Consider the following 24,406-nt stretch of genomic DNA (forward strand, 5'->3'; position numbering starts at 1 on the left):
TCAGCACGGTGCAGGGACAGACAGAGGGAGAGACTACCAGCTGTAGCAGTGCTCTCTTGAAGACAGCGGTGTGCCAAGTCTTCATCCAACTTTGTCCTGAGGAGTCTCCATGGAAAGGACTGGGAAGCAAAAGCAGCTAGGTGGGCTGGTGGCAGTCAGGTGGGCTAGCATTTCTGCAGCAGTAGAACTGGGCTCAGTGTCTGCGAGGAAGCTGAAGGTGGTGAGAGCTGCTGTTTATGTGCTACTTTGTCAAGGGATGCCAAGTTCCTAGCCTGTAATGGGCAGTTGCTGAGCTAACAAGTGACTGTTAACCACTTGCCGCCCACTATATAGCAAAATGACGGCGGAAAAGGGGTTTCAATAACCTGACCAGAAGTCATATGAAGTCTTCAGGATATTGAGCCTCTGTGCGCCCCCAGGGGCATGCATCGCAGTGATCGTCATTGTCAGTCTGACACCCCGCAACACCGATCTAGATAAAGAGTCTCTGACGGAGACTCTTTACCATGTGATCAGTCGTGTCCAATCACGGCTGATCACAGTGTAAACAGGAAGAGCTGGTGATTGGCTTCTCCTCACTCGCGTCTGTCAGATGCGAGTAGAGGAGAGCCGATCGGCTGCCCCTCTGATGGGGGGGTCTGTGCTGAACAATTATCAGCGCAGCCCCCCCCCCGAGGATGCTCACACTGGCCCACCAGGGAAGCCACTAGGGCCAGGTATGCCACCCTAGACCACCAGGGATGCCAATCAGTGCCCACAATGGGCATCACTGATTGACAGGCATTATTGTTTGTCACTGATTGGCATCCATCATTGCCCATAAGACTTTTTCGTAAAAGGGAGTTTAAAAAGAATCGTGGCCACTCATTAAAATTAGAAGAAGAGAGGTTTAACATTAAACGTAGAGGATTCGTTACTGTAAGTGGGGCAAGGATGTGGAATTCCCTTTCACAGGCGGCGGTCTCAGCGAGGGGCATCGATAGTTTCAAGAAACTATTAGAAAAGCACCTAAACGACCGCAACATACAGAGATATACAATGTAATACTGACATATAATCACACACATAGGTTGAACTTGATGGACTTGTGTCTTTTTCGACCTCACCTACTATGTAACATGTTCAGGTGTCAAACAATGCACTTGAACTCTGAACGCACCATAAAGCATGTGGCTGTATAAGCATTAGGTTGCAATGCGATATGCTACCCAAAAACAGTGCAGGTACATGTTTTCATCCAAAAATAGAACAGGGGCAAAGAAGGCCCCCCTGAGAAAGGAAGTCACGGGCGGACCAAGCTGCTTATCAAGGAATTAATGAAAACAAGAATACAAAACCTAGGTACCCACCACCAACACCTAGATTAATATTAAAATAACACAACGTTGTCTAAATAAAAGCAGCTGCGTCACGTATACATCAAGCACACACACCATATACACCCAAGTAAATATTAGGTACAAAAAGTGGCGGTTAAATAGGCACGTAAGTCCTGGTGACTAGCAACATCACTAAATGTGCATATCCCGTCACTATTAACCATCAAGCCCCCAGCTGGGGGATAAAGGGGTATTGTATTGGGAATCCACGCACTTGAAAAGTAGACCCTTTAAAGAGCAATAACACTGCTTTAACTTAGTTGACTGTTATTCCACGTGTGATAAACACTGTATTGATGGTGGCATATAGCTGCAAGCAGTCAGTAGTTCGTTCAGGTTTTCAGCTTTAGGCCGAGCCGAATAAGTAAGGGTAACCCAGTGTATAGTTTATTTAACTAGGACAGTGGGTAAAGCTCATCTGTAGGTCAGGACAGAAGTATTGTGCAAAGATATAGACAATCACAGGACCAATGGTTCGCTCATGCAACCGTTGTGGTCAAGAGTGTCTAATAACTGGCAGGTGTCCCAGGTATCTCCATAAGATGCCGTCTATAAGGGGATCTCGCACTGCACAGATCCTGTAATGCAGGGTGCTCGATTCCCACACGGAAGTCCAGGGAGTTCCACAATATACATCTGCTGATAGTGCTGTAGCCATGTAGCGTTGTGAAGCCATCTAGCCCCGCCACCCTGATATCTGAGCTAGAGATAGCTCCCACTATCCTTATAGTGTGTGGATCACTTACATGCACATCACGCAGTGTAATGCTCCCACGACTTGCTGCTCCTGGTACCCATCTTTTTTGAGATCACATGTGATCTCAAAGCAGATTTGTGTGAAAAAAATGATAAAAAATGTATTTGGGTTTAGTGTTGCATGACCGCACAATTGTCATTCAAAGTATGAGAGCGCTGAAAGCTGAAAATTGGCCTAGGCAGATAGGAGGGTATAAGTGCCCAATTAGCAAGTGGTTAAAACAAGTTAAAAATTAACATTCAGTGGCACATAAAAGGCAATACTGGAGCCCAGTAGTGATATCATGCTCAACACAGGCTTGAGCCCTGAAATCCATTGCTATAGTAATTTTGTTTTTGGGCACCTCTTCATGAAATCACCTTTTTAATGCAGAAGGTTTGCACCCTTGCATTTGTATTGATTGGTCAGTGTTGAATTGTCTCTGATTAGCAGGAGGTTTTCGCTTTTTTATTTCTTTTTGGACTGTAGACTTTTATAGATTGACTGCTTTATTTGATTTACTTAATTCAGCTGATTTGCACACTTCAGTGCTCTGTATTTTCTTTCTGATTTCATGTTTGGGAAAAACATTGAATTACCTAAATTTTATCACATTAGATTACAAATGCAAAGAATCCTACAATCTGGGCACATTCTAGACGAGACCAATTACAATACACATTAGCTACAATTTTTCCATTCATGTCTCAAGCTCCACGCGTTCCTTCAGACCTGCCCTTGGGTCCATTTTTTAACCAACTGTCTTGTTCTGAATATCTCAGTCCTCAATATAATAAAATCCTTTGGGGAAATTGGAAATTGGAATTGATGCATGCCCTTCATGCAAATAACTCTGGTCACCCTTCTAAATCACTTTATTTGAAGTAATGGTTCTCATGATCTCAATTCCTGTATTGCCCTACATAACTTTCCAGTCATAAACCGCTCCCCTTTGAAGGTGAAAATTTAAAAGAACAATCTCATTTGTAAATGATAGTTTATGCAAGACTTGACCACTGCAAGGGGGACTGTGATTGCTAGGGGCATTATAACGTAAATGGGCACTTTAATCATTACAGTGCCCCTTTACAGTGCAGTCCCCTTTATATCACAGTGCCCCTTTACCTTACAATGCAGAGAACCGAATCCATGAACATCCCATCACTAATTTGCCCCCCTGAATGCCCCCCCTCGGTCCCTGGAAAAATTGCCTGCTCACTCCAAAATGCCCAGGCCAATTTTTTGTCCCAGTCCTGACCTAGTCAAATTAGTGGAATTGGATAAAATTCAAACCATGTATGGTAATTTTACATTCTTTGATGTCAATGAGATCTTTTCATATGCTAATTACTCAGACTCTCTGAGTATAGGAACATCTGCTATTGATTCAGACACCTCACTGACCTTATAGGTTTTACCCCAAGAAACTATATGTTCATATATACTGTTACACACACATACATTTTGATAATATTTTGTTCATAACTAATATGCCCCATACACACCGTCGGATTTTCCGATGGAAAATGTGTGATCGGATCATGTTGAATCCTATCGTGTGTGATCCATTGGACTTTTTCCATCAGATTTTCCGGCACATAAGGTTTGAGAGCAGGATCTAAAATTTTCCGACAACAAAATCCGATCGTTTAAATTCTGTTTGTGTGTAGACAATTCCGATGGACAAAGTGCCATGCAAGCTCTGAATAGACTAAGAGACGAAAGCTATTGACTACTGGCCTCTTTATAGTCCCGTCATACGTTTTATACGTCACCGCATTCTGAACGATCGGATTTTCCGACAACTTTGTGTGACCATGTGTATGCAAGACAAGTTTGGCCCAACAACCGTCGGAAAAAATCTGACGGATTTTGTTGTCGGGATGTCCGACCGTGTGTATGGGGCAATACTCTTGTATACTGAGCCGTTTGGCACTCTTCACACTTCATTTCTTTTTGGGACATTTAGGAGTATCTGGTGAGAGAACTGGGCCTGCTTTGGCACCTCTTTGTACGGGTTCACTTTCTCTGTAGTGCTTGGTAGCTTGAGCTTTGGCGTGTCTCTAAAGGCCGGAATTTAATCAGTGAATGCTCAAATATATATTACATTGCTTATGCAATAATTGTATTCTCTCTTTCTTCCAGTACACTTCATGTATTTAATGAGTGATGGTTGCATTTTTCTCATTTGATTAATCAACCATCCATGTTATTGTCCAATAAATTATACACCATTTAGTTAATAGGTTTGTGCAATTAAATAAACATATTGAGTTACCTTAGGGCACATGGGCAGATGAGTAACAGATTATCACCAAGCTCTGGAGTTAGATGTAAATGAATTTTCATAATACAGTACACTGGAGCGAAGGAACCTGTCTGCTCTTTATTAGCAATTATTTAAGAGCCTCTATGAAACATGTAGAAGGCATTTCAATTTAGACTAAAAGAGAAAACATATATCAGACAGCCTGAGATAATTTTTTGTTAATGGAAGTTATTTATAATCATTTAGAATTTTCTCAGGCTGTCAGTGAAGAGAAAAAAAAATAGGTAGCATTTTATTTTAGGTGGAATTTCCTATAAGGTGAACTTGACACAGATGAAGTACTACTGCATGGCAGGAGAATGTAGCACTCCTGCTCTATCACAGCTGCTGATCTCATTCCAGCATCCAGGTTTTGGCTGTCCACCTGCAAGGTGATTGATGTAGCCAGTCTCTGGGTGGAGACCAAACCTGATTTAAGCCAGCCAAGCCTTTAGTCTCATGCTTGTGATAGCGTTGTAACACATGCTCCAAACTCCCTGTTTGTCTGCCCTGCCTGCTAGCTTGGATTATGACCTTGAATTTGATCTCAGACTATTCTCTGAACCCTGCTTACCTTTTGACTACTGATTTGACCCTGACTATTCTGTATATTGCCTGCTGTGTACCTAGACTGTCACTGAATCACTCTGCCTACCTGCCCACCTGCCAAATACCTGTTTGCTGTGCTCAGTTTGCTCCTACTGCGGCATGGTAGCCAGGCACTGTAGCATTGTGTATAAGACCTGAGGTCAATTGAGTACCTGTAGGCCTGCTTGCCTTATGGAAAAGGGGACTACTATAGGCGAAGAACACAGAAGCAAACTATAGTGCCGGACCACCTGTGTTAGGGGTAAGCGTGACAGAGTCTTTGCAATTGAGACATGTTAAATTAAACTGCTGGAAATCACAGCCATTACAATCCCTCTGTAACAGGGGTGCCCAACCTTTTGAAGAGCGAGGGCCACTTAAGCAACTTGGTAACTAGTCACGAGCCACAATGAGCAGGCGGATGACAGGACCAAGTACACTCTGCATATGCAGAGCTGACACAGACACAGCCCGCTCAACTCTATGGGCCCTCAGATAAGACCTGCCCAGATGGAAGGGGAGGGCCCCCCTTTTCTGTTATTTTTTTTTTTTTTATTGGATTGGAGGTAGGTGGGTGTAAATGGGCACAAGTCCATTTACATCTGTGGTTGAATAGAAGTGAACAGAGGTTCTGATCGCGTCAGAACCGATCGTGTCAAAAGCAGCCAAAGGCTGCTTTCACACTGACGCATTGTGATTTACCCACACTGAGGGTACAGCGCAGTACACCTGTGGCTTAGCTGTACTTTTCCATAGACTTCTATTATATCCTGCAGGGGTGGTGCACTTTCTGAAGTGTACTAAACCCACAGGTAAAAGCAGAAGTCGATGGCTCAGTGCAGGTAACCTGCAGGTGTTCAGAGCTGCACCTGTGGATCAGTTTGAAAGCAGCCCAGATATGCCCATATACACACTGATTTTAGTAATAAACTTACCTTTTAACAACAGTCTTCCATTCAGGTCAGCTTATGCGGCTCTGCTCCACAACCACTTACTTCATCTACCGCTGGTTTCATTCATAACACTCTTGCTCTGGGATGGTGGGTCGACAACCCACAATCTGGACTTGCCAACCCTCCATGCCAGAGCAGGAGGTCGCGGGCCACATCAGAGGGCTCCACGGGCCACTTGTTGGGCACCCCTGCTCTATAAATATGTACCAGGCTTCACAGTTGTGCTCCCCTCAACCCCCCTAATATTCCTTCACTGGCCCTTAGTAAACACCTCAGCAGGGCTGGCTACTGAAGTCCAAGGGTCACACAGTAGTTGCCGAATGCCTGCAGGTTGGGCACCAGGGTTGTAGACAAACATAATTCCATTTGTGTTGATCTTTGGTTCTGAGTTGTATCCTGTAAATCCATTTTTCTATCTCCACTAGTAACTGTATGATCTCTTGACATTTTTTTAAAAGTGTTGAGTAAATAATTTAGTGACTTAGATAATCAAGCATTTAAATGCAATACTGGATTCCAAAATGTACCTGTACTTTGCAATGCGTATTTCTTTTCCGCTTAATAGATTATTCCCCTCTGAATGAACAATGAGATTTTGCATTCTATGCATAATACACATTTGGAACATTGTGTAGTTTATTTACTTATTAATTATTTGTTTTTGTATTAAGCAATGGTGTTTGCGTTTCAGTAAAGCTCTTTGTGTATAATATTATAGATCTGATCCGAAGAGGAATGTTTGTGACACGGGTAAAATAATACCAGTCTGCTCATATATAGCTACATTTGGTAAATACTGTATAATGTGATATAAGCAGTGGCATTGCAAGATTCTTTTGGCCACCATTCTGAGTGCAATAATTCCCTGGTCTTAGACTGCAGTATAGTTTCCAAGGGGTGTTTTAGGCATTTAAGGATTTTTCATAAAGGTGATGTTTGCATATGAATAGGCATAGGCACCACCCCCCCCCCCCCCCCCCACCTTTGGAACCTAAAATGTGACATTGGACTCTGCATCTTGTGTAGTTAGAGGGAACAAGACCTTTGTGGTTATTTGCCATGTGTGCTTGTGACACTGTGTATGGTAAAATGGGCAGATATATTACATCTACACAGTGCCATAGCATTACCCCCACAGGAGCCGCATGGTAGATTGGGTTATATGTTCTTTTGCCTCAACTCGGTGAATAACCTTGGCCCCTCTGACACACCAGGTTAAGGAATGGATACTGCACTGCTGTTGGGAGCAAAAATATTGATACCCTGCACACAACTAAGGTTCAGTATCAAAGAAAACATTAGACTGGTTGGTGGTAAATGAACCCAATATATTGTCATGGGTTTTAGTAGTAAACTGTAAACTGTAGTAAACTGCAATATGCACATAAATGAGTAAGTAAAGGATTAGGTTAATCACACTTCACTAGACAATATGTTCACTAGGCTATGGCAAGTCAGAATGAAGTTCAGTAAACCTGGTAAACCACTAAATCAGCAATAAGCAATGACATTAGAAACCAGTAACATACTGGAAGCAGACACAACCTCCATCGATTTCCGTCTGGCTGAAAAAGGTCGCTGACATTCATGCGATGGAAAATTGGGCCTCAGCGAGAAGTTTTCTAGACGATGGTTTTATTGGCATGAATTTGTAAACTCTGAGGAGTACGTGAGACTAGCCCGGCGGGAGTAATCAAATGTGCCCTCTCTGTACGCCAGGAATCCGACACAACTTATGGGTGGATGGAACCTAACCCTGTTACCTAACTTACCCCCCCCCTTTTTTTTTCTCTTTCTTCTATCCCTCTCCCTTCTCTTCCCTTTTCTCTCCTTGATTCCCCTTCATTTTCTTGCTGTGCTGGGGACTCGTGGGGTTGCCCTGATACCTAGCAATCCTTACTACATGATTTCTATCGTGGAAAAATGTTGGCATGTGTGATGCAGAGACTCCTCCGCTCAGATCGTTCACTGTTCCGATTACATGTTTATGTTGAGATCGCTTGCTATACTGTTCTATGTGAACTGGATTCTCCCTGGTTTGATATGTATCTTGAGTCTTACACTATTGTACGGTTTCTGTATCCAATGTATGTTTTCCTGTAAAAATAAAGTATTGGGAAAAAAAAGAAAACAGTAACAGCAATGCTAATCAATGCTGCCATAACTTCTCTGTAAACAGTAGGCTATAACCACTTTAGAGTGCCCTCTATAAAAATGACAGTGATGATATTTAAAACTCCCTAAAGGGGTACCTCTTACTATGAACAATAGGCACTGTGAGGCAGCTATTTGGTGAGCAGTCCTTAGTGCTAGTTCTTCAGCTGGCTAATGTTGGGCCCAATCTTTATAGTGGTGCACATAAGTACAGTCCCCGTAAAGTCTGCAAGCAGTTAGTAAGCCTGATATTTAGATGGCCAGTTCCTAAGTACTCAGTCTCTACTAGGAGCTAGATCAATAGCAGCAATGTCCTCATACCAGTTCCAACAATATAGTAAAAGTGGTCCCGCTGTTAGGATGTCAGCTCACTTCTGGATCTACCTATAGCGATTCCTGTCCTCAGCACACAGCCTAACGCCACTCTGATTTCTGTCTTGGTCACAGACTTTGTAGCAGGTTGATGTGCACACAGGAGTAGTGATGTGCACACCTCAGCCTCCTTGCAGAAAAAAAGAAGTTGCCTGGTATTCAGACCAGAAGATACAACTTCTTTGTCTCCTCTTACCTGGCTCTCCCTGGGAGTTGTAGGTGTACAGTCCATTTACTGTCATAATATAGTTTCTTTCCTTAACTACATCTTGTTTTTCTTTGTCTGTTAAGGTTCTTTGTGGTAGTGTGGTAGAATCAAAAAAGCACAAAAACCTCTGTAGTGTATTAATACTTTACTAAACAAATGTACATACAAACTGCACAGAATTTTAGGAAAAATAATGCACAACAGAGTATTACAAGGCATAGAATATACACATGCCCAAACAATCTATCCTTCCCAGTAACTTAGCACAGACAATGTATGCAATAAGTATACTAAACAGCTACTTGACTTGTTTTTTTTCTTGTTGATGGAGTCTTCTTCTTCCTCCTTTGTCCAGTGTCTTTGCAGATGAGATTTTAGTTTCTTGGAGTCCTTCCAAAATACTAGTGCTGCTCATTTGTTTGCTCAAGACATGCCTGTGTTCAAGTACTCTTTCTTCTTCCTCTACTTGTAGCACCACTTCCTGTCAAAAGCTCATGAACCAGTCCAACTAGTTAATTAACATACAAAGATGGGAAGCCAAGCTTTTAAAAACAATACATGTAACTTAAATGCATCATTCTTATATGTATGCTATAAAAATCATAAAAATAGCCATAGCAACACATCAGCACTCCCTGATGGCTACGCTTACTGATAAACTTGTCAGCACTGTAATGGTAAAAACTGGTGCAAGAGGTACAATGCAAACACTTAAAGCAGTATACCCGCACATGGAAAAAAAACCCACAAAAAAACCCTGTAAGGCAAAGGCATAATGAGCTAGTATGCAGCATATACTATATCATTATGAAATACTCATCTTAGAAAGAGGTCCCCGTATCTCATCCCCCTTATTATAGGCTTACCTGTAGGTAAAATAAAAAATGGGATACAACCGCTTTAACAGCACCTATACTAATTTTCAAAGGTGTTCTCAAACACCTAAAGAAGCCAGAATACTAGGGCAATATCATTTCTGTATTGCAACCATTCCTAACAAAAACCCAACCCTTACTCCCATATCTTGCACCTTCCTATTGGCTAGTAAGGCTGCTCATCATAGTGAAGGGATAATAGGAACATGTATGGGGGAAGGGTACATGTCAGCCTCCAACACTAGTAGGAAGTATCACTATTTGCATGTTTGGGTGCCCCAGGATTCAGGAGCTCTTAAAAAAATAGTGCTTGGATTATAGTCCTGAGGCTGTTTTGTATCCATGTTACCAGCGGTTGTAATTTAATGTGCATCTGCAAATCCTAATATGAGACATAAAAATAGCAAACATATAAAAATCCTGCCATTAATAAGTAATGAGCAATGGGAAAACGGTGGGGTGTTTATGCCTTTTTATTTAACCGATCATCGGGCAATGGAAAAATTCTCCTGTGCAGTGTGGCTTTTATACACTGCAAGGTTTAAATGCTCATTTAGGTCCAGGGTATTGGAAAAAGCATTTTTACTTACCCAATCCTCTGCTACCCCGGCAGCTAGCGCAGCCTCCTCTTCTTCTTTATGCTCCAACTTGTGGACTGTCCCTCCATGTCCTTTCATCCCATGCTAGGCTAAATGAGCATTCGACTCTAATGCCGCGTACACACGATCGGAATTTCCAACAACAAATGTTGGATGTGAGCTTGTTGTCAGAAATTCCAACCGTGTGTAGGCTTCATCGGACATTTACTGTCAGAATTTCCGACAACAGATGTTTGACAGCTGGATCTCAAATTTTCGGACAACAAAATCCGTTGTCGTAAATTCCGAGCATGTGTAGACAATTCCGACGCACAAAATTCCACGCATGCTCGGAATCAAGCAGAAACAGTTTTCTCAGCTCGTCGTACGTGTTTGTACGTTCAGAATTTCCGACAACATTTGTTGACAAGTTTGAGCCAACATTCGTCGCAAAAAAATCCACTGAAAATTAGGCTTTTTGTTTTCCCTAGAGTTCAACCTTAGGGCCTCATTCACACTGAGCATAAAAAATGCTGCTTTTTGAGGAATTTGGGGTCTTTTTCTGCCTAAATACCTCTCCATGTTGGCTAGAGCTGCATGATTCTATATAAAATGAGAATCGCAATTTTTTTGCTTAGAATAAAGACCACGATTCTCAACATAACATCATCTTTCACATTATACAAAAAAGTAGGCTAACTTTACTGTTTCATTTTTTTAATTAATTGAAGTATATTTGTTCCTAAAAAAAATAGTTTTTGAAAGACTGCTGTGCAAATACAGTGTGATATAAAATATTGCAACGATCGCCATTTTATTCTCATTCTATGAATATATATATATATATATATATATATATATAATGTTTGGGGGTTCTAAGTAATTTTCTAGCAAAAAATACAGATTTTAACTTGTAAGCAACAAGTGTCAAAAAAGGTTTAGTCTTTAAGTGGTTAACCACTTCCGAACCGCCGAACGCCGATATACGTCCTAAGTTTGAAGAGGAATATCGTTGTTATGGCAGCAGCTAGCTACCATAACCCTGGTATCCTCTTTTTCAGCCGGCAGTCCGGTTTTGGCAGATTCACTGCGAGATCACTTTTATCAGCAGGGGGAGAGGGTCCCCTCCGCCATATTCTGGTGCCCTTCACCGCTTACCGGTTCTGTCAGTAGCGGTGGAGGCGATCGGATGTTGATCTATGCTGGGTATGGAGATGAGTGAAGGGAAAATGGCCCCCACCCGTCTCCATACCATTGCAGGGCGGAAGTCAAAATATCACTTCCGCCCATAGCTCTTAAAGGGACTTTTTTATTTTTTTTTACATTTTTTTTAAATTACAATTTATTTATTTTTTATTGCATTTTAGTGTAAATGTGAGATCTGAGGTCTTTTTCACCCCAGATCTCATATTTAAGCGGTCCTGTCATGATTTTTTTTCAAGGAATGTTTACATTCCTTATAATAGGAATAAAAGTGACACCATTTTTTTTTTAAAAACAGCATAAAAATAAAAGGTAAAATAAATCAATAAAAAAATGCGCCCCATCCCGCCGAGCTCATGCGCAGAAGCTAATGCATACGTGAGTAGAGCCCGCATAGGAAAACAGTGTTCAAACCACACATGTGAGGTATCGCCACGATCGGTAGAAGGAGAGCAAAAATTCTAGCCCTAACCCTTCTCTGTAACTCAAAACATCCAACCTGTAGAATTATTTAAATGTCAGGTAAAAGTTTGTCGCCATTCCACGGGCGCGATTTTGAAGAGTGACATGTTGGGTATCAATTTACTCGGCGTAACATTATCTTTCACAATATAAAAAAAAATTGGGGTAACTTGACTCAAGAAAAAAAAACTCTCCAGCAATACACATTAAACTGAGAATGTGCAGAATGCCCCCAAGGCTCTGTACTGTCAGAAGATGGATTGGGGACAGTGGAAGAAGGGGAGGATCAGAGAACACAGGATCAAGCAGCCTTTTTAAACAATGCAGAGTATTAAACCCTTAGGTTCCACAGTGAGTATAACAAGCATGCTTTTCTGCATATACAGACTGATTTTACTGTTGCGGGTATAGTAACACTTTAAGTCTTTTGTTGGTTCACATATTACAGTCTAATGATTGCCATCTCATTTATGCTATAAGAAACAGGTGTGTTTAGTTGTTGTTATTGTATTGTCATCTAGAGTCTGTGTACATTGGAGTGCATGACATCTTCTACTGTTACAGCAGCCAATTGCAGTAAATCGGTAGATGAAAGATTTGTTTTATGCTAAATCTATTAGGATCTCATGTTAGTAATGACGCAATCATATGTTGAGGGACAGGTTTTTTTTCCAAGCCTTCCTTGCCTGGCACTGTTGGAGGGTTATGGGTGCCCACAGAGGTGAATTATAATAAGAGTGGAATAGGCAGCTGCTTGGGGGCCTCAGACACCAGAGGGGCATAGAGGGAATGCTAATAAAGCGTTCTGTACTTTAATAAGTGTATTTCAGCTTTGCCTGTCCTTAAACTTTTTTTAAGGAGGACAGCAATTGCAGTCTCCTGAGTCAAAATCTTGTTCAAAATCAAAGTTCTTGTCTGCTCTCTGCATCCATTGCTATCTTCATCAGTCAAGGTGATTGACATGTTTCCCTGTGAGCTGTGTAGAGGTGAGGGTGTCCTTTTCCTCCATTTAGGTCTCAGATTACACTCAGCTCTGTGCTTTGTTCTGTGCAGTGTGTGACATCAGGTCCCCACCCCCTTGGAAGCTGAGAAATACAATTTAAATCAGGCCAGACTGGCCATGGGGCACACCTGGCATTTGCCTGGTGGGCCGCAGGCCCCTGGGCTGTATGTTTTAGCAAGAGCAGCCTCTTAATGACTGGGCTGCACAGCGGGAGGTAAGTGGTGACCGTGGCCTGGACAGGGTTAATACAGAACCTGGGTGCCGCTCCCCTCCCACTATATGGGCATTCCTAAAGCAGACCTGGCGCCAGCACACTTGTGAGGTGCAGAAGGAGGCAGGAGAGAAGGCTCCTGTGACATCTCGTGGACCGGTCACGCTGGAGGTATAGCTGCACTCAAGGAGACGGCAGCAGCCTCTCTCCTAACACCGACCGGGACACTGTGACAGTTGCACAGGGAGGAAGGTGAGCACAGTGAAAAAAAAACACTAACATTTTCCAGTGTCTTACATCCAAATTCCCGCTCTATAATGTGGGGAAAGGGGGTGGATGGGGCTGTCTATTTACTGGTCTGGGGCTGTCTATTTACTGGTCTGGGGCTGTCTATTTACTGGTCTGGGGCTGTCTATTTACTGGTCTGGGGCTGTCTTTTTATTGGTTTGGGGCTGTCTTTTTGATGGTCTGGGGCTATCTCTTTACTGGTCTGAGACTGTCTCTTTGCTGGTCTGGGGCCATTTCTTTGTTAGTCTGGGGCCATCTCTTTTCTGGTCTGAGGCCTTCTCTTTGCTCGACTGGGGCTGTCTCTTTGCTGGACTGGGGTTGTTTCTTTGCTGGACTGGGGTCTTCTCTTTGCTGGACTGGGGTCTTCTCTTTGCTGGACTGGGGTCTTCTCTTTGCTGGACTGGGGCCTTCTCTTTGCTGGACTGGGGCCTTCTCTTTGCTGGTCTGGGGGCTTCTATTTGCTGGTCTGGGGCCTTCTCTTTGCTGGTCTGGGGCCTTCTATTTGCTGGTCTGGGGCCTTCTCATTGCTGGTCTGGGGCCTTCTATTTGCTGGTCTGGGGCCTTCTCATTGCTGGTCTGGGGCCTTCTCATTTCTGGTCTGGGGCCTTCTCTTTGCTGGTCTGGGGCCTTCTCTGGTCACTAACCACCCCCGTGAACACCGGCCCCACATCTCTGCCCTATTCCCTCCCCAGGGATTGGGTTGCCCAGTTTGAAATACCCGGGCCTATTTGTTGTCGGGCCTGATTTAAACTGTGTACTTTAGAAAACTGTGAAGGAGAGAGGGCTGCAGATAAACGGGTATAGCTTATGTAGGAGGATTTCATTTATCTCCCTGTATTACCTGAGGCTAGTCACATTAGTGGGCTTATGTAAGGGTTTATTATTGCTCTAAGAAAGCAGTGTCCAACCCATGGGCCACATGCAGCCCAAGAGCGCTTTGCATGCAGCCCAACACATAATTGTAAACTTGCAGCTATAAATGTATACATCTGGAGGAATGTCAGGAATGCCGTATTTGGTATAGCATCCACGGTGGTGGCTGGCACATACAAGCAGGGCCCAGGAACGTCTGAAAGGATGGCGAGGATGCTGTGTTTACAGCAGAACTGGCAGTACATGCAGGGACTCCCGCTAGCTAGCACCAGCCAAGTAAGTGCTGATTGGCCAAATCTAGGGGATTTGATTTCAGTTGTGGCCCCCCCGTCCTTAACCTCCCATCTACCCCTGACACTGTGCCTAGCTGTCTCCCATCCCTGCACTGTACAAGCATAGTCTGAGTACACAGCAGATAGTTGAACTCCAATCATCTGCCTGACATTTTTTGATCAACTACCTTTAGGCCCCATTCATACTTCTTTACTACAGGCCAAACAGCTGCGATTTTGCGTGCGATTCAAAATTGCACTGCAATTGTATCAAAACGCGCCATGCATGTTTGGTTGCCATTCATTCTTAATGGCACCTCAAACCCAGTACGATTTTGCCACGATTGTCACGCAATAGAATCACGTGGCAATTGTGGCAAAAAGCATCACCCAAAGTTTGTCACCCAAAAAGGAGCAGGAGCTTCTTTTGGGCAACAGCATTGCACGATGTGCTTTGCTGCAATTGGCTCGCAACAATCATGGCAAAATTGCACGCGATTGAGGTGCCATTAAGAAAGAATGACACACATGGTGTGTTTTGCCACAATTGAAGTGCTATTTTGAATTAAAATTGGCATGTGTGAATGGGGCCTTATTGTTTGTGTTTTTTGTATGTGGCCCAAGCCAATTCCTTTTCTTCCAATGTGGCCCGGGAGAATTAAAAGGTTGGACACCACTGCTTTAAGACATTCAAAATATCAAAACACGTGCATTGCATGAACTTGGAAGCATTATTCCATATTGTATGCCTCCATCATATACTGTATGTAATTTGCACAAGTATATTGTTGCATGAGATCCCATTCAAAATTTGATGCAAGCCTTAGGAAAAGCTTCAGAATTGGATCCTTGCTTCACAATACACATCAGAATCTGCACACAGATTCCTATGTACAATGGCCCGTATTCTTGATTCCATTGGTGGTAGGCCCATGAACATCTGGGGGCCCTGGTACATTGTTGGGTACACATGATCTTATATCTTAATGAGTCAGGTAGGACTTCATATGCTGAAACTGTGATATCACATCAGATCACAGGGGAAGAATTGCAGTTTGAGAGGATAATAGCAAGGCATTGAGGCGGACTGGGGTCATCTCTTTGCTGGTCTGGGGTCGTCTCTTTGCTGGACTGGGGTCCTCTCTTTGCTGGACTGGGGCCGTCTCTTTGCTGGACTGGGACCGTCTCTTTGCTGGACTGGGGCCGTCTCTTTTTTTTAACAGAAAAATTTTATTAGACAAATCAGCATTACATTGCAAAGTACAGTAAATCTGATATTACACAGTTGTATTAAGGAAAAAAACACCTTCATCCAGTAATCATTCTTAAATTAATAATCCAGCAATACAGATAACAGGAGTAGCCATTACTCTATCATAAATGCAGGACATCCCCAGCTGAACTTCACAGTCATCATGCAGGTACCTGACATTTGCGCGAGCCCGCGGAAGGGGGGGAGGGGGGCCAGGGAGGAAATGGTCGGGAGAGAGAGAACAGGGAGGTCAACCGGGGGGGGGGATCCACCACCGTCTCAGCTCAACTCTAAGTTAGGGGGAGGGGGAACCAAGATCAGCGGACGCGTCTATCCAAGAGGACCAAATTTTATCAAATTTCCCTGGGCATTGTCTACTTTCGTAGGTCAACTTATACAGGGGGAGCACCAGGTTCACTGATCTCCTCCACGAGGCAGGGGTAGGGGGGTCTTCGAGTTTCCATCTCAATAGAAACTCGCGTCTGGCATAATACAATGCGAAGGTAAGGCACAGTTTGCAGTACCTGTCCCCCTCAACGTCTGCCAAATGGCTCAATAGTAGGGTTTGAGGGTCGACCTGAAGGTTCGACCCGGTCACAGCATTTGGTGTAGAAACCACTTCCTCCCAGTAGGGCTGGATTTTGGGACATGACCAGACCATGTCCCAGAAAGTGCCCACCTCCTGTTTACACCTTTGACAATTAGGGTCCCTTTGGGGGTAAATACGCGCCAGCCTCTGCGGGGTGAAGTAGGCCCTATGCAGGAATTTAAATTGTATAAACCTGTCTTTCGCGGCTATCATTGTTGGAATGTAAGAAGTCAGGCACTCCTCCCATTCCTCCTCCCCTAGGGACGGAATGTCCGAACTCCACTTCTCCCGGGATTTGGTCAAACTAGTGTCATGTTCCACCGTGAGGTAAAGATATAAGGTCGACAGGGTTCTCCGGGGCCGTCTCTTTGCTGGACTGGGGCCGTCTCTTTGCTGGACCGGGGCCGTCTCTTTGCTGGTCTGGGGCCGTCTCTTTGCTGGTCTGGGGATGTCTCTTTGCTGGTCTGGGGATGTCTCTTTGCTGGTCTGGGGATGTCTCTTTGCTAGTCTGCGAATGTCTCTTTGCTGGTCTGCGAATGTCTCTTTGCTGGTCTGGGGGTGTCTCTTTGCTGTATTGCTGTCTCTCAGAATGAATATCTGGTCACCAACCACCCCCGTGAACACCCGCCACAGGGGAAGAATTGCAGTTTGTGAGGAGAATAGCAAGGCATTGAGGTGTTTAATACTGTAACTTTAAGGAATCTGAACAGCCAGCAATTTAGAGACATGTTTTGTACGAGCCCTATGGCCTGCTTTGGGACTCACTGCAACAGTGAGTCCCAAAGCACAGCGAGGATCAGGTGTTTGTTTTCATAAGAGTCTTGGCTTAGGATGCTGGTACCAAGCACTCAAATGTTTTAAAATCCCTTCTGGACCAATTCACACGTAAGCGTGAGAAAATGGGGCCATTGCTGTGCTAAATAAAAAAAATAAAAATACAACATATGTGATCTGAGCAGGGATTATAGCTTGTAACAATTAAAATCAGCAATTTTAACCATTTCTTATCCACCATTATTAGTTATTCCAATGATTTCTGTTTTACGCTAGTCATGTGGCCAAATTCGGGAAAACTATTTACATTGTCATATAGCTAATTAGTAACTTCTCCAAAACAATAGCACACACACCACGTGACCATCTTTCTGGCAATCAATCATATGACTGGCATTGGTGTAATTTCAGAGCATTCTTTTCTGAAGAAAACGTATCTTATTAGATATGCTTATGGTTTATTTGTTGAAGTAAATCTAACCCCTAAGTGGATGAGATTAAAGCTAGCTGTACTTGGATCGAAATTTGTCTGGTTCAGCACGGAATGACTTAAAGTGGAACTATAGGTAAAAAAAAAATCGTCATTTTGGATAGAGCAAGGGAAGGGCATAACCCCAATCAGATTTATTGTCACCATTGTGGAGATTTCCCTTCACTTCCTGTCCCATAGCCAAACAGGAAGTGTGAGGAAATCCCTGCAAATTAAGGGAATTTCTCGGAGACCCCCAGGTTACCAGAACTAGTGTCCCCATTGGAAGATTTCCCCTCTATTACTTTTCTGGAGACAACCCAAAATTTGGGGGTTTTCTTTTACTTTCACTTTCAATGATAATGGCAAACAGGAAAAATCGAAAGGGTGAAATCTCCATAAGGGGGGGGGGGGGGGGGCACACAGACTGCAATAAAACCTGAAAAAGTTATGCCTTTAGTTATACTTTAATTTCTATCCATGCATGGGCTATTATCTACCAATCAACTTATGCACAATCAGCCTGTTGTTTTTTTTCCAAACGATCAGTGCCACTGGCTATAGCCGGCAACACTGAGCATTGTGTTCTCCTGACAGGGATGGCTTCCTGCCTTCACAACACAATACAATACAATGTTCTCCAGCCTTCAGCTTTTGCAATTACATTAACATAATAGACCTTACATGAGATATTAGTAGGTCTACATCTGCTCTATTGGTGTGGCAGAATAGAGGAACACTGGCTGATGCTTAAAAATAAACACTATCAATGTGATGCTGCCAGCTGTCGCCCACTGGTTCTAAGCCTGAGAACTGAGAGATCACATGATCATGTTCTCAGTCCGCTCTAAGCAGAGCAGTGACTTGTTAGTCACCACTCTCTGCTCTGCCCCTCCAGTGCTCTCTGGAACACTGGGCTGTAGATGTGGCTGGAGTGCCTGGCTCTGGCTTTTAGAGGTGGACCAAGAAGTTGAGCCAGCTGCCAGTCATGCATCTTGGTGGTTTCTGACATTATTGCTCTGTGACATCAGCCAACTGCTGGCCCAAGTGGTACCACCATTTAGGGTAAATCATCAGGGATGAGGTTTTGGAACACTGGCATGGAGACACAGCAGTTAGATAGCTTAGTAGTTGGCACTACTGCCACTACTGCACTACTGACTTGTATCTCTGGCATCCTTAGTTTGAATCTCTGTCAGGACACTACCTGCATAGAGCTTGCATGTTCTCCTTGGGCTTGCATGTGTTCCTTCCGTGTCCTCCAATTTCCTCCCACTCTCTAAAAACATGATGGAATGTTGATTGGCTCCTATCAAAATTGGCCCTAGTATGTGTGTACAAATTTGACTATGTGCATGCCAGTCCCAAGCCTGAACAATTGGACAGGGTTGGGGAAAGACCTGGCAACCTACCTAGGTAAAAACTTTCCCAGGAAAATGTAATGTAAAAAAGACTTTCATGAGTATCAGACATGGTCCCCAGAGAAGTTGGCCCATAAAATCGCTGCAAGTCATATAAGACTGAAGGATATAGTATACATAAATCCTTGTGTTTAAAGCTTTGGGAAATTAGTCTTATGTCCGTATGACTGCATATCTACTTCTGTGACTTCAGTCGGGCTTCAACTACTGTATATATCTGATTCCTCCTGTATTACATTGTGTTGTAACTGTACTGTCTGGACTCATGTTGTAAAGTGATGCACAAACTGTTGGTGTTATATAAATGCTGTATAAGAATAATAATAGATTATATCTAAAGTGCAATTTGGGACCATTAGATAGACACTTGCAATGTAAGTGTTCAAATATGTTATATTTACACCAGTTTACAAATCTGTTATATTTTACAGAAATTGGAATCATTACTTTTCAGTCATAAAAAATTATATCAGTACAAAATAAAAGTGTGCATATTTTATTTGAACATTTTATTATATTCTCATTTTCTCTTTTACAATGGCTGTACAGTCACTGAATGCCTTTCACTGTGCCGCCTATACTCTGTGCCAGTTTATCAGTCTAAATCTTCCAATTTTTTTATAAACACACAAAACAAATTTGGACGGATTCTGAAAGAGCAGATGTCTAATCATCATTAGTGTTTATGTGATTATTTCCTGTCTTCCATAAATGTGAGCCAGGCATTTGCATATCGCGGCATTGAGAAATACTTCAGCTTACACATGCTTACCATCCCTTGGCAGCACAAAAAGTTCAACTTTTTTTTCAATTTAATATATTTTAACATATCCTTTAGTAAAATTATGTAAAAACTGACCTTCTGTCCACATAAAGCACAAATTGTATATTTTTTATATTTTATGTCCTTAAAGAGGCTGTCAATTTACCTTTTCTGGTTTCATTGTAAGAAGTAGCCTTTGACTCTGCATCCCCATCCCATTATTGGCTGGTGTTGGAGTTTACCAAAGGTTACATTTTCCCTTCCCTTCATGTGAGAATAATCCAGTTTTAGTGTTTGAACACCTTGGACTGAGCAATGCATTCTGGGAGGTATTTATCAAAGAGGTCAGACAGAGAGGCAGGGGATTGGGTTGAAAGTGTGCATCATTGGTAATGGGTTTTTCTTTCAAGAGGTCATTTTACCTTTAATGGGCAAACGGACGGATTCTATTAACATGTACGTCAGACCAAAACTTTAAGTTTTGAAAGGAGTGTTGAAGCTATATTTTGACTCCCATCTGGACCTCTGGAGAGATTCTGTCTCACTTAGGTTTACCTTTACTATTGCATCAAAACATGACTTCGAACACGCTTTTTTAAAGCTCTATGAACACCAGTCAAAGCCTCTGTCGCTGAATAAAATGGTTTGCTTACAGTCCTGTTTACACCTTGCTTTGCTTTGCTTTTGAGAGGCTTTAATTCAGCTTTAGCTTTGCTTTGTTTTGGAGGTATTGTGGGTATCAACAAATATCAACACGCACACAGGGCATTTGCCAAGTTTGTCAGGGTTGGGCTCCTGCTATTTACTTTACTTTTCAGCTCTTTCTTTCAGTGCACAGAGGCTGCTCAGCTGTCGGTTAATTACCAGCCATTCATTGTTTCCACTGTGACTCACCTGGTTACCATGTTATGCCTCATTAGTCCAGTCTACAGCCAGTCCCTTTTTGCTATTTAAACAGCTTTGCTTATTCCCTCTTTACCCTCGCATGGTCAACGTCTCCAGTGTGTTCCTGCTGTATCCCTGTGTATGACTTTGCCTGGCTGACTTCTCTACTGATTCCTTCTCCTGATTTTTGGGTCCTGACAAGGCTGACTTATGGCTCTCTGATCCTGCCTTGTCTGATTACCAACTCTGGCTTCCAAACCTTGGCTTCTATTTTTGACTAGGTTCCTGAACTGTTGTTATTGTTTCTATTACATTAATGGGGTGATTTTTAACTGCATTTTCTGCTTCTGCCTGGTTTTATGGTTCCTGACAGTTTCACTAAAGCTTCAAAAAAGCACCACTGAAGCATCACAGAGGCACCACCAAAGCATTGCAGAAGCCTCAAAAACACTTAAAAAGCATGTCGAAGCGAAAGGAGCTTTAATGTGTGTTGAAGTCAAAGCAAGTGTAAATGAGCCCTGTCACGGTTTGATCAGAAAGGAAGTAAGGCAAAATCTACAAGGACACAGACAGCAATAAAAAGCTACAGAGAAGCTGTATTCTATCCGTTACACTCCATACAGGTTTGTCCACAGTTTGTGTAGGGTAAATTTGTGGATTAATATTAAGCAACAGGCATCACAGGACTACAACCTGTGATATCTGTTGTTTTGTGTAAATAAAGATTATCAATATACAAAGGTGTGCTCGTGAATAAAAACAAGGAATCTAGCTTTTCTCTACTATAACGAAAAAATATATTCCTGAAAGAGTTGCTGTTGGAGATCTTTGCTCACTTTCTTTGTGATAAAACCACTGTAGCCAGGACAGTAAGGCAAGCCTCGGATATACAAAATTGCTTGATTCCCCCATCAACACAGTCAGTGTTTATGGGGGATTTCCTCCTACTGAGCTAGTGTGTTCTGCCGTCAGGGAGCCTTCCCTGCCGCTGTTCTGCCAAGAAAGGTCCCCCCGGCGGATAATGACCCCCTGTCCTGCACAGGCGCAGCGCTTGTCCAGTATGAACCACAACTGAGCCACCGAAAATAGGCGAAGCTGAACACCTGTGAGTCAGCTGTACACAGCGCCTGCTTGTAACAGGGCCGATCGCCGTCCTACTATAACGAAAAAATATATTTCTGAAAGTGTTGCTGTTGGAGATCTTCACTCACTTTCTTTGTGATAAAACCACTGTAGCCAGGACACTAAGGCAAGCCTCGGAAATACAAAATTGCTTGATTCCCCCATCAACACAGTTAGTGTTTATGAGGGATTTCCTCCTGCTATGCTAGTGTGTTCTGCCGGCAGGGAGCCTTCCCTGCCGCTGTTCTACAGAGAAAGGTCACCCTAGCGGATAATGACCCCCCTGTCCTGTGCAGGCACAGCGCTTGCGCTGTACGAACCACAACGGAGCTGCCGAAAATATGCGAAGTTGAACACCTGAGTCAGCTGTACACGGCACCTGCTTGTAACAGGCTGTGGCACGCTTCGGGCACAGCCTTGCTTTGCTCTGCATTTTTATAATCTAACTCTATGTCCACTTGGATGGTGGGGCTTGAACCTGGACTCAGGGCAAAATGTAATATTAAGTGCGCAGGCGCCGCTGACGATCAGCTGTTCATCTTCAGAGACTTTCGGCGGCTCCGTAGTAGTTTGTTCTGCGCAAGCGACGAGCCTGCACAGTACAGGGGGTCATTATCTGCCAGGGGAACTTTTTCGGCAAGGCACCGGCTGAAAACAATGATTACTGCTAGCGGCTATAGCCCCAGACATTCATCACATGCAATAAAATCCAACAGACCGGTTGTACTAAAATTGGTCAATGCATCTGTTTATTTGCAGCCTCCTCTCCTCTACATCCATTCAAAATACAGAAATTAGATTGCATTCCTCGGTATCAGAAGGTAGGGGGTGGGGATTTGATATCACACACTACACAGCGCAGAGTTTAGTGCAATCTGAGACCTGAGTGGATGGAATGGACACACACCCCTCTACACAGTCTCATAGATAACATGTACAGTTGAAGCTGCCAATAACCTGCTGTGTGCTGGAAGCGGGGCAGGGCCATCTCCCAGGATTACCTGGTGTCGGCATAGACAGAAGTGATTCATGCAGATCAGGGGAATGATAGAAGAGACAGAAATCACACAAGGTGCTTTGGATTTGGAGGCATGTACACGCTATAGAAGGATATGCTTTGTTAATTTTTCATTTCAGAAGTTTACAACCACTTTAACGTAAACTTATTGTATTACCCTGCATTAAAAAAGGCTTGCTGTCAGGATTGAATTTTACCAGTTGTCATGATATTCTTTTACTAAATTAAATCTTATTTTGTGACAATATATTTAATCTTGATAGGTAAGTGTTTCAAATCAGCTAGTAATTTCGTATTTGGAGCATAATAAAGAATATTTGTTTTCCACAAATTTCAGCTTGGATCTTTTGTTTTTATGATACCATGGGGGTATTTACTAAAGGAAAATCCAGTTTGCACTGCAAGTGCACTTGGAAGTAAAGTCGCTCTAAATCTAAGGGGTAGATCTGAAATGAGGGGAAGCTCTGCTGATTTTATGATCCAATCATGTGCAAGCTAAAATGCTATTTTTTTATTTTCCTTGCATGTCCCCCTCTTGAATTTACAGAGACTTTACTTTCAAGTGCGCTTGAAGTGCAAAGTGGATTTTCCTTTAGTAAATAACCCCCCATGCCACTAATTATTGGCTCTTCATACAAATAGAACAGATATAGGGATATGCATCCATGGCCCCTGTACATTCTCTACCAGTCCTAGTTCTCTGTAAACTGCTGAATGTAAGGATTGCGCACGAGAGCAGGTGTTCTGGCATACACATGTTTCTTAAGCCCCATACACACTATCAGATTATCTGCTGAGTTTTTCCTTCAGATTTACCAAAACCATATAATATGAGGTCAAACCTTAGGAGTTTCAATGTGTATGCAATCAGGCAGGCCCTTCTACTACATGGTTTTGGTAAATCTGAAGGAAAAACTCAGCAGATAATCTGATAGTGTGTATGGGGCTTTAGTGTACTAATATTTTCCAGAGTCTTCTTCATTACTGGAATGAACACTGATATTTTCCGGTCAGTCTGCAATTATGATGTCTTACAGATTTCTTGGCAAAGACATGTTATAATTGTAAAAAACTGCATCAAGATGCTGTAATATTTCACTAAAATGCCATTAATAGCTAGTGCTTTGGTCTTTGATAAGCCTTGATAAGCCTTTCTGTTCTGTTTCAAATGTTGCTTTAATACTGGCAATAATTTACTCAAGGCGTGGCGCAGGCAACAAGTGAAATTAATTAGTGAAAGGCTAATGCTATCCAGCAAACATCACAATGGTGCTTAAGGCCGGTTTCACACTGCAGTACGGAGCGGTTCACAGCAAGGGGTCCGGTGCGTCCCTGTTTACTGATTCAGGTGCGATTTCAGCCCGAATTTTTGGCTGCATTCGGACCTGAAATGGGCCAGAGGACGTGCATAGACTCCATAGAGAGCGGGTCACAATTTCCTAACATGCAAATTGGATGCAGAGAAACCCTCATCCAGTTCGCAGTAGTGTGAACCCAGCTTTAAAGGAGATATACGGGGGGAGATTTACTAAAGATGTTGCACACATAATCTGAATGCAGCCGTGCATAGTAACTTTGCCGCTATTTTGGGACCATTCACATTTATACAGCGATCAGTGTGATTAAAAATGCATCGATTACTGTGTAAAT

General features: G+C 42.9%; 1 protein-coding gene across 3 annotated transcripts in view; it reads left to right on the forward strand.

The window, feature by feature from the left end:
• The window catches only part of RGS7BP (regulator of G protein signaling 7 binding protein), a 165,714-nt gene that overhangs the window by 38,596 nt on the left and 102,712 nt on the right, over positions 1-24,406 (forward strand). The window lies entirely within an intron of this gene.

The sequence above is a fragment of the Lithobates pipiens genome, unplaced genomic scaffold, assembly GCF_037356315.1.
Source record: "Lithobates pipiens isolate NorthernLeopardFrog02 unplaced genomic scaffold, aLitPip1_a1.2 Scaffold_3, whole genome shotgun sequence".
NCBI classification, from domain to species: domain Eukaryota; kingdom Metazoa; phylum Chordata; class Amphibia; order Anura; family Ranidae; genus Lithobates; species Lithobates pipiens.